Raw genomic sequence first — 16,677 nt, forward strand, 5'->3', positions numbered from 1 at the left:
GTACCAGTCTATAGTCAAGTTTCAGTCTGCGCCTAATAAGATTACCATATTGCTGTACGTAGCCATGAAGATAAATGAATAGACACTTTGTCAAGTATCAGAGATATGTGAGAATAAGATTAACGTACCAAGACCAAAGGAACTTCAGAATGTCAGTTGTAAACAGCATCCAGAATCAAGTTACGTAATGTCTATGCTTTTTATTATTTTAATAAATGTGTGTGAAAATTAATCAAGTTCTGTTTAACGTTGGTCACCGTCAATCTGCTACTCTAAGTGTGCAAGTGGCATTTCTATCGTCTGACCTAACGGCAGAAGATAAACACGCCACGATAAGACCACGAGACATATTGCTGACACTCGCCTACTTCGTTAGAGCGACAAGTCAAATAATCTGTTGGTGTGTGTACCGAAGGTCTTACAGTACGCACACCACAGTTAGGCTTAAGTAGTTCTAAGTTCTAGGGGACTGATGACCTCAGCGGTTACGTCCCATAGTGCTCAGAGCCATTTGAACCAACTACTCTAAGAAAGCAGGCTAAGTATCGTGTTCCTAATACTCACTACTGATGCTCTCGAAATCTGCGACCGAACTGGGGCCCGACAAGCGATGGGCGGCTGGTAGTCAGCGTCGGCAGGGGGCGCTGAACTGTCTTGTCACTGGTGTACGGGTCAGCGCCTTCTTGATGCCGTTTCGCGGCAGGTCGCTGGTTGGTGTGCAGTCGAGCTTTATGACTGCACACATAGCACAATGTGAGGGTGTTTTCTTTAGCTGCTTTTGCTCAGACGGGCGCCGGCCCTCGCAGAGCGTCCCCCACTGTAAGGAGGCAGAGCCTGTCTAATGCAGCAAGCAGCCTGAGGCCGCACCGGAGCTTAGCGCGCGGGCGTCTGTGGAGTGCGGAGGGGCTCCAAGCAAGCGCCTTTGTGGATCGCGGCAGCGTCAGTTTTCGCTACGGCCGCCGCCGCCGTCCCTCCCCTGTCTCTGCCCCCTCCTCTTCTCTTCCACCACCCTGCGCCACAAGTGAGTCGACTGCGTCGTTGCAGTACAGCATCACTTAATCCTTAACCAGTTGCTAAAGAATGTGGGGTGTGGTCGCAGCAACAGACCATTCCCTTTTCTGCGTCTAATTCTTCTACAATTACTACAGTGGCGAGAATGGTAAATTTTACATCATGGGCCGGTCGGGGTGGCCGAGCGGTTCTAGGCGCTACAGTCTGGAACCGAGCGACCGCTACGGTCCCAGGTTCGAATCCTGCATCGGGCATGGATGTGTGTGATGCCCTTAGGTTAGTTAGGTTTAAGTAGTTCTAAGTTCTAGGAGACTGATGACCTCAGAAGTTAAGTCCCATAGTGCTCAGAGCCATTTGTACCATTTTTTACATCTTGAACCACTATTCCATTATTTGTTTCCCTGAAACATCCTCCACATCTCTAACATAATTACAGAACGTGGTCGAGAAAACTTCGATCAAAACCTTCTCTGCACTGCTGTCATATGATCTCCACAACACACACAATACTGGCAAATGGCCAGTATTATACGCAGTGTTGTTATCTGACGTGGAGCCTGTATGACAGCAGTGCAGAAGGTTCTGATCTAATTTTCTGTGACCGCGACACATCTAAACTTGGATTTGTCATTTTACTTGTTAACCTGTGCTATTAAGATTTTTTATTATAATATGTAATTACGCCGAGATATCAGTGGTACTTCCGACGAAACTAAGCGTCAGTAAAGGTTTTTTCACTGAATGCAGGTTATTGTGGTAACACGAAATTCTTCATTCCAATATTTATCAAACTTCGGTGACATGTTCATCATGTAACACGTATTAACCCTTTCATGATTAAAGGCACACAAAAATTCGCTAAAGTAATACATAGTTTGAGCGTTGGGGCTTTTGTATCCTGTAGGTCCCAGCGCTACTGTGTCGCGAGTTCCTTTCGGAAACTGGAGTAAAAAATACTAATGGACGGAAGAGCTGACATGTAGAAAGCTGCCGGCTGATGTGGCCGATCGGTTCTAGGCGCTTCAGTCTGGAACCGCACGACCGCTACGGTCGCAGGTTCGAATCCTGCCTCGGACATGGATGTGTGTGATGTCCTTAGGTTACTTAGGTTTAAGTAGTTCTAAGTTCTAGGGGACTGATGACCTCAGATGTTAAGTCCCACAGTGCTCAGAGCCATTTGAACCATAGAAAGCTGTGGGGGATCAAGTAGGGCGGTGCGTGTTAATAGATGGCACAGTGCGTCTAATCCACGAAAATCAGATTGCCGCACTTTCACATGTGATACTACTAGACACAGATAGAGGTACACAAGTTGCGTGAGCCAGGGGAGGAGGGGGGAGGTGGACACAATGGACACAAGAAGGGCATTCCGTCACCCTCCATCACCCACATCCAATAAATTAGTTGCTGACTCCGTGAAGGCATAGGATAAGAGCAGAAAAAACAGAAGAAGATAGAGCATAGACATTGTTTTGAAACATTACTACGCTCCTCAACAATTCTGCTGGTTTGTACATAATTTGTATTTAGTAGTAAGACTTATATGCCTCAGAAAACTTAATACAATGTAGAAAACGTTGGCATATGAAACGTCAAAACTATCTTGAAATTTTTGTGTTGAAAAATTAGGTACGATATTTGTCACTAGCTGACATATGTTTTCGTACCGATTTATTTCCCTTTTTTTCCATATTTGTTGTTCTGCTAAAGTCATTCTGCAAACAAAAATTTCAGTTTGGAAATCCTAGGCTCAAATGAAAACATGGACGTAGTTACGTTCCCGGGACACGTTGTTTCCCACCTCACCGATTTTCAAAGTCGGTCAGCTTAAAAATTTTTGGGCAGTGAAGACTAAATTTGACCTTTTTCGAAACGTATATAAAATAAATTTTTGCTACAATAGGGTTAGATAATCAAACTTTCATTCCACCCGCAATTGATGTCTGTCATCAATATTAATGTGACGTGTGGCCTCCATGGGGACAAATACAAAAATTCGATGTGACTTGGAAGAATGCAGCCTCCAAATATCATCGTGAGGAATATCTTCCCATGCCTTAAACAGATGGTGTAAGTTCATGAAGATTGGCAGCTGGTGGTTGGTGTGGAAGTAAACGTCTTCCCATCGTGCACCAGACACGCTCAATCGGTGGCACGGAGGAGAGTGGGCAGGCCAGTTAAGGATCTGTACATTCCTCGAGGCATTTGTGATGTGAACTGTGTTCGGCCCGCTGGAATATGCGTATAAAGGGATGAAGTTAAAAATGAGCCCTAAACGAGCAGATAGCGTCATGACGAAACCAGGACACTGCCAAGTCGGTCACAGCCGGCGAGGGAACTGCGTGGTCAGTGACTTCGAAACGCTTCTGTTATGACAGACGACACTTGTCGTCGACGCGTGACGCAGCCCGCAAAACGGTTCGGTGCGACACGCTAACCGCTGTAAACAGCACGGAGAAGCAGTATTCAAGGTCGCGCGAACCAGCTCGTCATCATGAATAGTTGGACAGTAATGTGACGTCGAGCCTGCTCTACTCTCCACCCCGCCGATGACACAGACTCTTCTGCCTCAGCCGGAGCACAAATCACTACCAGTCGCCTACCTCTGCGCACCAGGGGCAGCTCCATACTTGTCCATTATCCGGCACTGCGAGAGGAGGTTCCAGCCATTTCTGCCCCCGCCGGGACACCAACAGAAGACTACTAGGCTCCGAGCCCTGGAGCGTGAGGCAGCCCAACGTTCCTGTGGTCGCCGCTGCCAGCGTGGAAACACGGGAAGCTGGCGACGCAGCACCGACGGCCCGTAGCAGGATGCGCAGTCAGCAGCGTGAGGCCGTCGCTTCTGGGAGAGACGCCCTCAAGTTCTCCGCGTCGCCCACTGATGATTCTAATCGAGTCTCAGTAAAAAAAAGTCTTTGTAACCATCGTCGAACTTTCTTCAGCTAGTCAACATCTCAGCCACCAGGGAATCAGTCTTGTTGCCATTCCAAATTTCTACCCGCACTATGATTCCAGGAGCTGAAGAGGTTCAAAATGGTTCAAATGGCTCTGAGCACTATGGGACTTAACATCTGAAGTCATCAGTCCCCTAGAACTTGGAACTACTTAAACCTAACTAACCTAAGGACATCACACACATCCATGCCCGAGGCAGGATTCGAACCTGCGACCGTAGCGGTCGCGCGGTTCCAGACTGAAGCGCCTAGAACCGTTCGGCCACACCAGCCGGCAGCTGAAGAGGTATGAGCCTTGAGATTCGCTGCTTCCTGTGTCCTTTCACCAGTTAGTCTACGGACACGTCGCGTCGATCTGATTGCCACAAACAGAGGGTAAATTCAATAACGAATACCACAGAAAGACAGTGTCCCAATTGATATTCGATCTAGGCATTGGAAGTCTGTGTTATTTTGGTACGGTATCAGCAGTGAACGACACATAGCAACTTGAGATCTCAACCTAGCTTCGATTAATCTGTTCATGACTGGCGGCACATCTAAACTCTCCTCGGATTACAGATATTGTAATCCGTCTATTCGTCAAACCAATCGAGCAGTCTTACTCTCTTCTCGCGGTGCATTCCTTCTGCAAGGATCCGCACCTCCTTCTCTTGCCACTTTGTTGTCCAGAGTACATCTTGTCACCATTCGTTCTGTAGGCATTTGACTATGGCCGCGAGCCTGTGCGATTTGTCACTTTGGCGCACCCATCTCACTTATGTCAGCGACGCGACCATTTTAAAAGCTCGAAACATGGCTAAAAGCTGCACGAGCACATCCTCTGGGCATCCAATGTTTTGATCTCTACCTTAAACTTTCCGAAAACACTACCCATTCCCAATAGCTGTATGTACTCGCATCATTCATCGTCTATAGGAATGTCCTTTTCTGTGCTGAAAATTAGCTCGCAAGTGGATGAACTTTTAATCAGTATTTCCCTACATCCTACATGGAAACGTTCTTAAATAAAAACCATCCTAACACAGTTAATCAATTTTCGTATGCAGGTTCCATCTTACAATGTGGAGGCATTCTACGTACTCTACTATGCCACTCAGCCTAGTTTCTGCTGTTTCTGAAATTTATATCGATTAGGCTGTTCTATCTGTGTTCCTCACTCCTGTCAGAGACCCTGTAATATTTTCGATATAACAGAATTTCCAATTGCTGTGTCTTTCCGAAGAACTTTTAACGTCACGCCTCTATTACGGAACATTAAACAGTTTCTATATTGGTGGTCAGCTGGGATGTTAAATTTTTCTGGTTATAATTGTGGTTAATTTTCCAATTGTCAGAATACATTGGGTAAGAAGGAGTTGGGAGGAAGGGTAGGAATTGGCTATGGTTCTCTCGAAGGAGAGATGTCGGCATTGGCCATAAGTGATGTATGGAAATCAGTGAAAATTTGAATTAAGATGCTCGGACAGGGATCCGACACACGCCCGTTCCTAATATGATTCAATCCTTCGCTGAATTAGGGTATGCCATGTTGTTTCAGGACGGTGTCTGCGGATTGTAGTATTATAATGAATGCAGAATTTTAGCCAGGAAGAGTACGTATCCTGGTCGATGTTCTTGAGCTGTTCCTGAGGTGGCAGTATTTATCGTCACTCTGTGCCAAAATATTTCATGTTTTTTAACCATTGGAGACCAAGTTGTCATTTCGCTGTAATTTAGTTTCAGTTCAATATGTCTATACGATTGAGTTATAGTATATTGCGTTTCCGCAATATTATACATACTGTCAATTTTGGAAAAAGTATTTTAATATAGCCTATTTTGTGCAGCTGGTGCGCCACAGCTCGTAAATATTGTTATATAACAGTGTGAATTGCCAATAAACTAGCCTTCATTTGCTACCAGTTTCCGTCTTTTTGATCATCATCAACAGGCAACGTAAAGAAATTTTTATGTTGCTTGGCGATGATCATAAAGAAAGAAACTGGCAACAAACAAAGTTTTGTTTATTAGCAGCTCATATTTTGACCTAAAAATTACTTTCTCTGAATTACATATTTCTTTTGATGTGGTTTGTTACTCTTTTTGTATTTTAATAACTCAAGTATTAATTTTTTGATTTTCTTGTTTCAGGTAAGTGCCTTCTGGTTACCAAACCGCAGATTGTAAGTATTTATGTCCACAGAAAACACTGATATAAACTGTTGGGTAATTCATTCAGTTAAGTGATTAACACACTGTATTGTTTCTGTGGCCGCATTTAATCCTGTGTCATGTACTCCCCTTTATTTCACAGAAGGTCATTAGAATAGTCGCATCGTTTGTGGTAATGGTCAGTTATTTTAAGCGTTCTTCATCACAGGACATTACAGCTCCTCTCAGTGGCTCGCATAGTTCACAGAGTCCATTGATGACATTTAATCGCACTGAGAGCTCACGTCACTATAAAAAAACGCGTGGTACGAATGGGTCGTTTTCTGCTTTTAGTGCAGTGATTTCTCCACTTGTTTATTAAAAATGTCCATATAGAGATTAGTTTTACATCCATAACACGTTTCAGTTGGAATTCGCAGAATGGTGGTTGATGACATCAGCATTTACAGGGTTACAATTATTGAACTATATGAAAAAAACGTAAATCAGTTACAAACTGCGTCGTGCACATACTTTATTCAACATGTGAACGTCACTACAGATATTCGGATTTAGGTTGTGGCATGTTCGATATCCATGCCATCGTTGGCGATGATGTGACGCATCCGCTGAAGAGCAGTAACATCGATGATGTCGATAACCTCCTGAATGGCTGTTTCGAAGACAGCAGTGGTTTTGGGGTTATTGCCGTACACCTTGTCTTTAATACAGCCCCGCACGTGTTCAGATCCGGAGAATATGGTGACCAATAGAACCCACGCCAGTGGCCTCTGGGTAACTCAGAACCGGAATGTGGCACCCAAAGTGCTCCTCCAGGACGTCAAACACTCTCCTGTTTCGATGGGGTCAGCTCCGTATTGCATGAACCGCATCTTGTCGAAATCACTTTGGACAGTAGCGATGAAATCATCTTCCAAAACCTTCATGTACCGTTCGGTAGTCACCATGCTTTAAGGAGTATCGCACCGATTATTCCGTGACTGGTCATAGCACACCACGCAGTCATCCGCCGAGGGTGAAGAGACTTCTCGATCGCGAAATGCGGATTCTGTCTCCCAGATGCACCAATTTTGCTTATTGAGGAAACCCCAAATGAAAGTGGGCTTCGTCGCTGAACCATATACACATGAAAGTCATGTTCGTCAATTCTGTGTTCAGTAGTGTTGAAACACAACCGCTGTTCCATGGCCCGGAGGCTTAATGGCTGATAGGTTCGAATTTTGTGTAGAAAGAGATGCAGGTCTTCAACAACAATTTGTCACAGTGTCTCCCGGTTGTTTGGAAATTAGAAATTTGTGGTAAGATGTTACGGGACAAAACTGCTGGGGTCATCGGTCTCTAAGCTTACACACTACTTAAACTAACTTACGCTACGGACGACACACACACACACACACACACACACACACACACACACACACACACACACACACACACACACACACACACACACACACACGCAGGAGGGAGGACTCGAACCTCCCACGGGAGGAGCCGCGCGAACTGTGACTGACGCTCCAGACCACGCGGCTACCTTGCGCGGCTCTTGGTTGTTTCCCACCTGTTGTGCAGCTCGTATGATCGATTTCCTGGTTTGAAACGCAGCACGTGTCCTCTCAACATTTTCAGGCCTTTTCACCCTTTCTGGACGACCGACATTGCTAACACTGTCATCATTATCACACTACCCGTTCTCTCAAACTTGCGAATCAAATTATTGATTGTTAGCACGGTTGTCTTCAGCTTGAGCTCGGTCGCAAACTTCGTTTGAGGCGCAGTTCGGCTGTTATTGCTCGCATAGTAGGCCCGCGGCCAACCTTGCGCTTTGAAGGTCCTAATGCAAACCGTTCAGCAGTTACGACTATTTTATTTTATGTAGTTCAGTAATTGTCACCCTATATGTATAAGTAAGGTACCGAATGAAAAGACGGGGACGAAAGAACGTGTAAGGAAGCGGCTCGAGAGAGAAGGAAGAAATCGTAAAAAGAGATGCGCTGCGCTAGTCAGGACAGATGAAGCGTAACACACAGTATAACATAAACATTTAGTTAACTGTATCTGCTATCTTACATGCCGTGATGTACTTTCAGATACAATATTCCAATGTCGCGATAGGTCCAATCAGGAGCTTTGGACAAAAATGTTGCCAGCGTAGCGCAAACAGCACGTTGACGAGAGTATGGGCTGAGGTCTACCAAGTTACCTTGAACGGGGTGAGAGAGAGAACGTCCCGTAGGGTGCTTAGTACAGGTGATTTTGGGACGGGGAGGAGAATTTGTTGGCTTCATAGGAAGTATATAAGTGTGCAGACGCGTAAAGATTCATTTTGAGAACAATTTATTTCCCAATTGTTCAACCTTATTCAGAGAAGTGTCTTACAGTAGCCTCATATCTTTGAAAATCAATTAGCACACCATACCACTCAAGGTGTTAGTCCTTTCCACCAACTCCTGGTACCGGAGTTCTACGAGGGTTGTCCAGAAAGTAAGTTCCGATCTTTCGAGAAATGGAAACCACAGTGAAAGCCAGCAACGTTTTATTTGCAACAGTTAGGTACACCTTCCACCTACTTCTCTACATAGTCGCCGCTCCAACTCCGAGTGTTGTCGTAGTGTTTTATCAACTTTCCAATATCCCCGTCATAGAAAGCAGCCGCCTGTGCTTTCGGCCAGTTATCTGCACTGGTCTGCAGCTCGTTGTCTGTGGAAAAATTTTGTCTTCATAGCCAGCGGTTCCTGTGAGCAGAGATGAGACTCAGGGGGAGCCAATTACGGACTGTATTGTGGGTGGGCAAACAGTTCTCATCGGAAACGCTGCAGGAGCGTCTTCATTGCCCCTGCAGTGTGCTGCCGAGAAATGGCATGAAGAAGGAACTGCTCGACAGTTGCGTTATGTGGGCTGCATGACACAGGCGAAATCTCTAACCAGGCCCTCATACATGGCGGGAGACGCTATTCCCTACACATCTTTACGTGCTCACTGTTCACTCAAAACTGAAAAGAGCGACGCGACACGATCGACGGGCTTACTAAAGACACTGCCCAACACATCTGTGCAAAGCTTTGCCGCATTTTTCCCAGTGGTTTTCATTTCGCGACCGATCGGACCATTCTTTCTGGACATCCCTCGTACCTCTAGCTATGAGAGACGTGCGCTTTGCTTGCAACTCGTTCCGACAATACGCAGTGAAACACTTTAAGCGCAGTGGGCGACAAGTGTGAGACAGGGCTTGTTCCCCTTATATTCTGACACACAAAAAATATCAACTATTACCCGTTGCTACTACTAGAAACAAATTATACACAGCTTGTTGTTTACTAAAAGGCAGAAAACTCGAGATAGTAACTGTTGCCGGATACTTATCGGAAACTCAGTTGTCCTCTCTCGAATGTGTACACACGTCCTGTAGTTTTTAACGCAGTAGAATCCAAGTGCCAGTCTCCCGACGACCGGCTGTTGTAGTGCATCTAGCTGCTTTCTGGTAAACACTTTCTTCGGCCCCTGCATCTCACTACTTACCCTGCACTGCACCTTGTAAGTATTTTATTTGTTTTTCAGAAAAATAGTTACAGTGAGCTCATGAAATACCGGACAACGTGGTTTCGTAATTTTAGTAACCAACTGGATGAAAAGGTTTCTTTGACGACAGAGAACTACACTTTTTTGGCGCTCGTTTAGCAGCTCCCGACAAGACATTTTATGTGGTAAAACTACCTCGTAGGTCTGACAATAAATTACAATTTAGAAGTGTATTTTAAATTCTGATTCTTCCTCTGTTCTTGTAGCGGTGAGAATGGTGTACCAGCCAGGAGGTTCTCCTAATTCTTGTACCTCCTCCTCCTCCTCCTCCTCCTCCTCCTCTTTTCGTGCCTTGTCCCCCGCTTTGTTATTAACAGACCCGGCGCGGTTAGCTTAATGAATGGAAGGATGCACTCCCTGTCACCAACCCGTTTCACCCTCCCCCGGGGGCGGAATATTTATACCCCTGAACTGTCTGCGTGTATTGTAATTCATGCGAAAGTACGCTAAATTTTTCTGAATATTTGCGAATCGTGTAACTGAGGCGGGACTTCGGTACCAGCCTGGTACTCGCTTAGTGGGATGACGCAAACCGCCTAATAACCACATCAAAGCTGGCCGGCACACCGTCCCTCTTCATTAAGCCACCCGGCGGATTCGATCCGGGGCTGGCGCACCTGCCCATCTAAGAAGCGGCGCTTTAATGGTCACGGCTATCAGGGCGGGTAGTTAAAAGGCTCCGCTTCTCAAAACGGCAAAATGTTTCTACGAGATATGAGATCCTTGGTCAGTGTCAACCGTTCGGAGGTATTCAGTTATGTAAAATGATTCAGTCTACGGGGTATTTAAAATAATTTATATTTATACTGTCTGGGTTATGACAATTGTCAAAAGAGTTTATGTAACTTAAAAAGAATTATTAAATAATAATGTACAGTACGTAACCTACAGTTTGGAAATAAACATCTTTTTCTGGGTAGACGTTTTCCAGGATAATATTTTCCTATCTTAATAAGGCATTTTACGACAAAATGTATTTTCATCAAAATCTTTCGTAGTACCTAGCATTATTTGTCCCTTTTCTCCAAAATGAATCTTTCACTCTGTAACGGACTCCGCTCTGTTTCGAAACCGCGTTTCACACACAGTGTTCTTACCAACTGAGCTATCCAGGCGCTACTTACAACCCGCCATGACAATGTCACTTCTTAATTGCGTACGATAGACAAAAAAATTTTCAAATGTGTATGAAATCTTATGGGATTTAACTCTTAAGGTCATCAGTCCCTAAGCTTACACAGTACCTAACCAAAATTATCCTAAGGACAAAATACACACACCATGCCCGAGGGAGGACTCGAACCTCCGCCGGGACCAGCCGCACAGTCCATGACTGCAGCACCTAAGACCGCTCGGCTAACCCCGCGCGGGAAAGACGAAGTTGCGCATTCGAGTCCCGGTCCGGCCCACACTGTTAGTCTTCCAGAAAGTTTTTATAAAGTTTTGTTTATTTTTGGCTCAGTCGCTTTTTTATGACACAATTATAATTTGCTTCTATCTGCAATAGCCACCTTAAGGTTGTCAACGCTTGAACATTTGTTCATTAGAGGCCGCCCCCAATTTATGATGCACACTAATCATGTGTTATAAAAGTGATTGTGTCAAAAATAAATCACTATCTCTTTTAACGGAATGTCGTTTTTACCAAAAACTTTTTATTGTTTGCCCCTGCTTGACAGAGAATATTAATTCAGAATAATGTGGTCATAGTTAACTTCTGATGTAATATACAACGTAATTAGTTATTGTGAACTTGTGGTGGATTTTCTACTTTAAATTTTGCGAGAAACAAGTTTGTATGCATTGTAACGACTGCTGAAACAAAGCTGTACGAAATGATCATACCATTCAAAAACGACGTGCTCCCACAGTAAACGAACAAATATTTACAAGTTATTTTAAAGAAATTATATATACTAACATTTACACCAATGATCAACGATAATTAAATAGAATTGAGAACAAAACTATATACACGTTAATTAACAAATTTGTGTAAAATAATTATAATCTTCCTAGCGTTAAGTACGTTAAAATATAAACCTTGCATATAAGAGCTTTGCAACAACTTCTCGAAAGTAACGTGCTCGTAAAACAGCGTAAAACCTCTCCAATTTATTTTATGAGCGTAGCATGGAGTCAAAGGACCAACGACATACCTGATATAATTTACTACTAAAATGTCATCCATAATGTAAGGTGTAACGCGCGCAGTATATCTACAGATATGACTTGTTACTAAATGAAAATCCCAAGTGTTGCTAATATGTGCAATATATAACGCTCCCGCTTTAGATACTTGAAAAAGCAAAAGTACGAAATTGTACAATCGTACATGAAATAAAGAGAATGGCAGCTGAAGGCATCACGAAATCGTTCAAAAAATACAATTTCATAGGATTTTATTAAATCAAAATTATCAGAGATTGTTAACTTAAGGACTTCTTCGTTCCCGGCATTACTGGCAGAACTTTTTAAAAAATTTACATTCTCATCAATGTGTACAGGAAACAGTGGAAATATTTTGCTTTATTTGATGTAAGTTATTTACAGGGAAAACGTAAAAATAATAGCCAACTTCTGTCTTCCCAGTAGCGTTTTTACCGCGTCAGTGTACATTTCGAAAGGCAACTCCACTTTCCAGTAATTTCTGTTTTACAATTACAATTAATTATTTAACAGCAGCTGATTCCTTCGATGCGCAGTTTTCAGGAGTTTACTCGTATCCCCGTAAATCTACAAAGTGTCCCTGCGTGGGTGGATATGTGGTTAAATGACAGACATACTTTGTCGGCACTCATAAAGGGTCACTTTGTAAATTTACAAGGATACAAGTCAGGACGTGAAGCAGACACATCGCTGGAATCAGCTGATCGTGTGAAGGAAATAAGTGGGTTCGTAATACAGACAAGGTGGAGAACGAAAATGTCTTTTAATAAATTTGTGGCTGATACGAAACAGCTTATTGTACGTTTCGAAGTCACAGCACCATCTATAAGGCTACACTTCTTACGAAGGACCTCCACGAAGCCCTGATGGAGAAGCTGAAAACTCAAAATCTACATTGCCGTAGTAAAAACGCTGTAAAAAAAGACGGTATATGGATTTCATTATCACGTTTTCTCGTTTCTCACTGTGTCGGTTTTCCCTCAAGAACAACTTGTATGGCTACCAAGAAAAGTTATTAACATATTCTTTTATTGCTGTATCTGAACTATTAAAATTCATGCCAACTACGAAAGTATGTAATTCATGACTGTTTTATAAAGTGAAAGGCCTTTTTCTTGTTACAATCTTTATTTATTTATTTTCCAGATCTTTTTCGCCTGTTACATTAAGGCATCTTTAGTTTATTTTATCTGGTCTAATACAGTTTTGTTTTTATACTTATTTGTAGTACTAAACGAATAACAGGGGGCACAGTCCCAGTTGCAGGTTGGCTATGTACCGGTTTCCAGGGGGAACAAGAATTTGATTGTAAAATATTTCGTATCATAAATGACCGAAATTAAAAATTTACAATATTGTTATTATCAGATCACTATGAGCTATAATCTTATCAGCTTTAATTCCTTGGGAATAATTGTGCCCCACGACCGTGATATAATCCAGTACAGAAAGAATGTCAGCATCGATCATAATATCGTGTGTATTTTTTTGCAAATCTAGATTTCCACTAACACTGCAAACCTGGGAAGGCAGGAGGCGAAGTACTGGCGGAAGTAAAGATGTGAGGACAGATCATGAGTCATGTTTGGGTAGCTCAGTAGGTAGAGCACTTACCCACGAAAGGTAAAGGTCCGAAGTTCGAGTCTCGATCGGGCACACAGTTTTAATGTGGCAGGAAGTTTCATATTAGCACACACTCCGCTGCAGAGTGAAAATTTTATTCTGCCTGCCCAGACTATATTCATCCAGTATTTGAGAATGAGAGCACGCAGTCTCCCAACAAATGTACGACTAATGTCCAAACCTTTCCGAAACGTTTTTGCTAACATCCCCCACAGAATAATGAAAGAAAACAATTGGTAATTGCGAGTGGGGCTCGTGCACTTAGGGTTCCATACAAACTTTTGTATGGATAGTTCATCCATCCCTTGAATCGAGAATCTCGAAGATTTTTGCCTGTTATAGATATCGATACTGGCAAGGTATAGGTCCCGGGAATTCGAAGACTGTATCAAAATCTCTACAGTAGTTCCTGAGACTAACCCGGACATGCAAAAGAAAGCGAGCTGAAGACTTCAGTTTATATATGTAGGCGGAGAATATTTAATAAAATTTATTTATTTACTCACTGAAATGTGACTACAACTGCATTTTATGTTTGCGTGCAGTAATATTTTTCTGTTATGCTTTTCACGGGCGCTGAATGTAATGTAAATTCTAATGGCGAAGTGAATTTTTCTTGTGATGTAATTACAATGTGACAATTTTCGTATTTTTTTTCCTTTACTTGTACTCTAAAATATTCTTGGCAAATTTCATGATTCTAGGTCAACAGGAAGAACTCTATAGGTTTTGATGAGTGAGTTTGGCAGTATCTTGCACTGCCTTCGAAGCTTAAACTTTTTACATTCCCAAGAGACCGTAGATCTTGGTACGTGACATAAATTTCCACATGATACGTCTACCCGATTCTGAGGAAAAGGGTCCTTTAACCGTCGGACAGGCAGACGCCCGGATACCAAAGCGATTCTAAAAGCATCCCGTTTTTACTGATTGATCTACGGAAAAAATGTGTCGCTTACTACGTTTTCACATTTCATGCAGTAAAGCTTCACCATCGGACAGGGCGTTTTAGCTTATTACTTCTTTTCTACGAACTGGATTCGGAACACATTCTGCTTACAGTATTCAATATTGCATTGAATATACCTGCAAAACTGTTTCTTTGTACGAACTCGCAGTTCAGGAGATATGACGTCATAAACACTGAAGTGCTTGAAAGGCATATGTTAGACGTGGCGTTCGATTTTTTACAGAATCGATTGGTAGGGGGTATTGTTAGATTAGATTTTAGCAAGGAAAGGCATTTCATTTTGTAAAGCTGATATGTATGTACTTGCTGCAGAAAATGGCCACAGCACGGTCATTTACATATTAAAATTTTGTGAATGTTCTGGAAATCCATTGGCAAATCCATCCTACTGAGAAAAAAGACTTCCCCCTCTAGAGGAGATCGAATTGAAACTGTACACACAACATTGGGGTAATGTACGCATCAAAATAAGAGTAAAATGTTGTGTCTGAAATTGCTTTATTTCCGAGATATGCATAGGATAGGGATCACAATTGCAATACAAACAATACAAAATTAATTCTTCTCATAAAGCAACGACTCGATGGATGCGAAATTCACCATCGCTACTTACTGCACATTTGCCCCAGAGCATGTTCAAAATGATGTCCATGTAGAAGACAGTGACGGGCTCGACTTCTTACGGCTCTCGGAACGTCGCAGGCTCCGTTCATCTCATTCTGCACAGTTGCACAGCCATTTTCATTTCTCTGCTGTAGTTATGCCCCATTCTTACTTGCAACATCTTACACGAGCTCCCTGAGATAGCTCGAAAGATAGTGGTCCAGGAGGCTAGGATCCGGAGATCTGGTGGGCTAAGCAACTGGTCCTTCACGAACCTATCCACTTACTCTGCTAAGCAACCTTGAGACACTCTCTTGCCTCCCGACTGAAATGCGCTGGGGCACATTCGTATAGCGAGTAGGACATCATGATACAGAACGTACAAATCATATTCCGTAAACTGCCGTAGAAATATTGGAACACGTGACGCAATACTGATCCTACGACTTATCTTAGAAGCTAAATTAAGGAAAGGCAAACCTACGTTTCTAGCATTTGTAGACTTAGAGAGAGCTTTTGACAATGTTGACAGGAATACTCTCTTTCAAATTCTGAAGGTGGCAGGTGTAAAATACAGGGAGCGAAAGGCTATTTACAATTTGTACAGAAACCAGATGGCAGTTATAAGAGTCGAGGGGCATGAAAGGGAAGCAGTGGTTGGGAAGGGAGTGAGACAAGGTTGTAACCTCTCCCCGATGTTATTTAATCTGTATATTGAGCAAGCAGTGAAGGAAACAAAAGAAAAATTCGGAGTAGGTATTAAAATCCATGGAGAAGAAATAAAAACTTTGAGGTTTGCCGATGACATAGTAATTCTGTCAGAGACAGCAAAGGACTTGGAAGAGCAGTTGAATGGAATGGACAGTGTCTTGAAAGGAGGATATAAGATGGACATCAACAAAAGCAAAACGAGGATAACGGAGAGTAGTCGAATTAAGTCGGGGGATGCTGATGGAATTAGATTAGGAAATGAGACACTTAAAGTAGTAAATGAGTTTTGCTATTTGGGGAGCAAAATAATTTATGATGGTCGAAGTAGAGAGGGTATAAAATATAGACTGGCAATGGCAAGGAAAGCGTTTCTGAAGAAGAGAAATTTGTTAACATCGAGTGTAGACTTACGTGTCAGGGAGTCGTTTCTGAAAGTATTTGTATGGAGCGTAGCCATGTATGGAAGTGAAACATGGACGATAACTAGTTTGGACAAGAAGAGAATAGAAGCTTTCGAAATGTGGTGCTACAGAAGAATGCTGAAGATTAGATGGGTAGATCACGTAACTAATGAGGAGGTATTGAATAGGATTGGGGAGAAGAGAAGTCTGTGGCACAACTTGACTAGAAGAAGGGATCGGTTGGTAGAACATGTCCTGAGGCATCAAGGGATCACAAATTTAGCATTGGAGGGCAGCGTGGAGGGTAAAAATCGTAGAGGGAGACCAAGAGATGAATACACTAAGCAGATTCAGAAGGATGTGGGTTTTAGTAGGTACTGGGAGATGAAGAAGCTTGCACAGGATAGGGAAGGGTAGCATGGAGAGCTGCATCAAACCAGTCTCAGGACTGAAGACCACAACAACAACAACAACAACAACAACAACAACAACAAACTGCCGA

The 16,677-nt window shown here is 42.9% G+C and overlaps 1 long non-coding RNA gene across 1 annotated transcript in view; it reads left to right on the forward strand.

Annotated features, from left to right (window-relative positions):
• LOC126416394 (uncharacterized) overlaps nt 1-16,677 on the forward strand; it is a 601,622-nt gene that overhangs the window by 399,072 nt on the left and 185,873 nt on the right. The window contains exon 2 of the long non-coding RNA XR_007575453.1: nt 6,099-6,130. This is a non-coding gene — a long non-coding RNA (uncharacterized LOC126416394). The remainder of the gene's footprint in view (nt 1-6,098; nt 6,131-16,677) is intronic.

This window comes from Schistocerca serialis, chromosome 8 (assembly GCF_023864345.2).
Source record: "Schistocerca serialis cubense isolate TAMUIC-IGC-003099 chromosome 8, iqSchSeri2.2, whole genome shotgun sequence".
NCBI lineage: Eukaryota > Metazoa > Arthropoda > Insecta > Orthoptera > Acrididae > Schistocerca > Schistocerca serialis.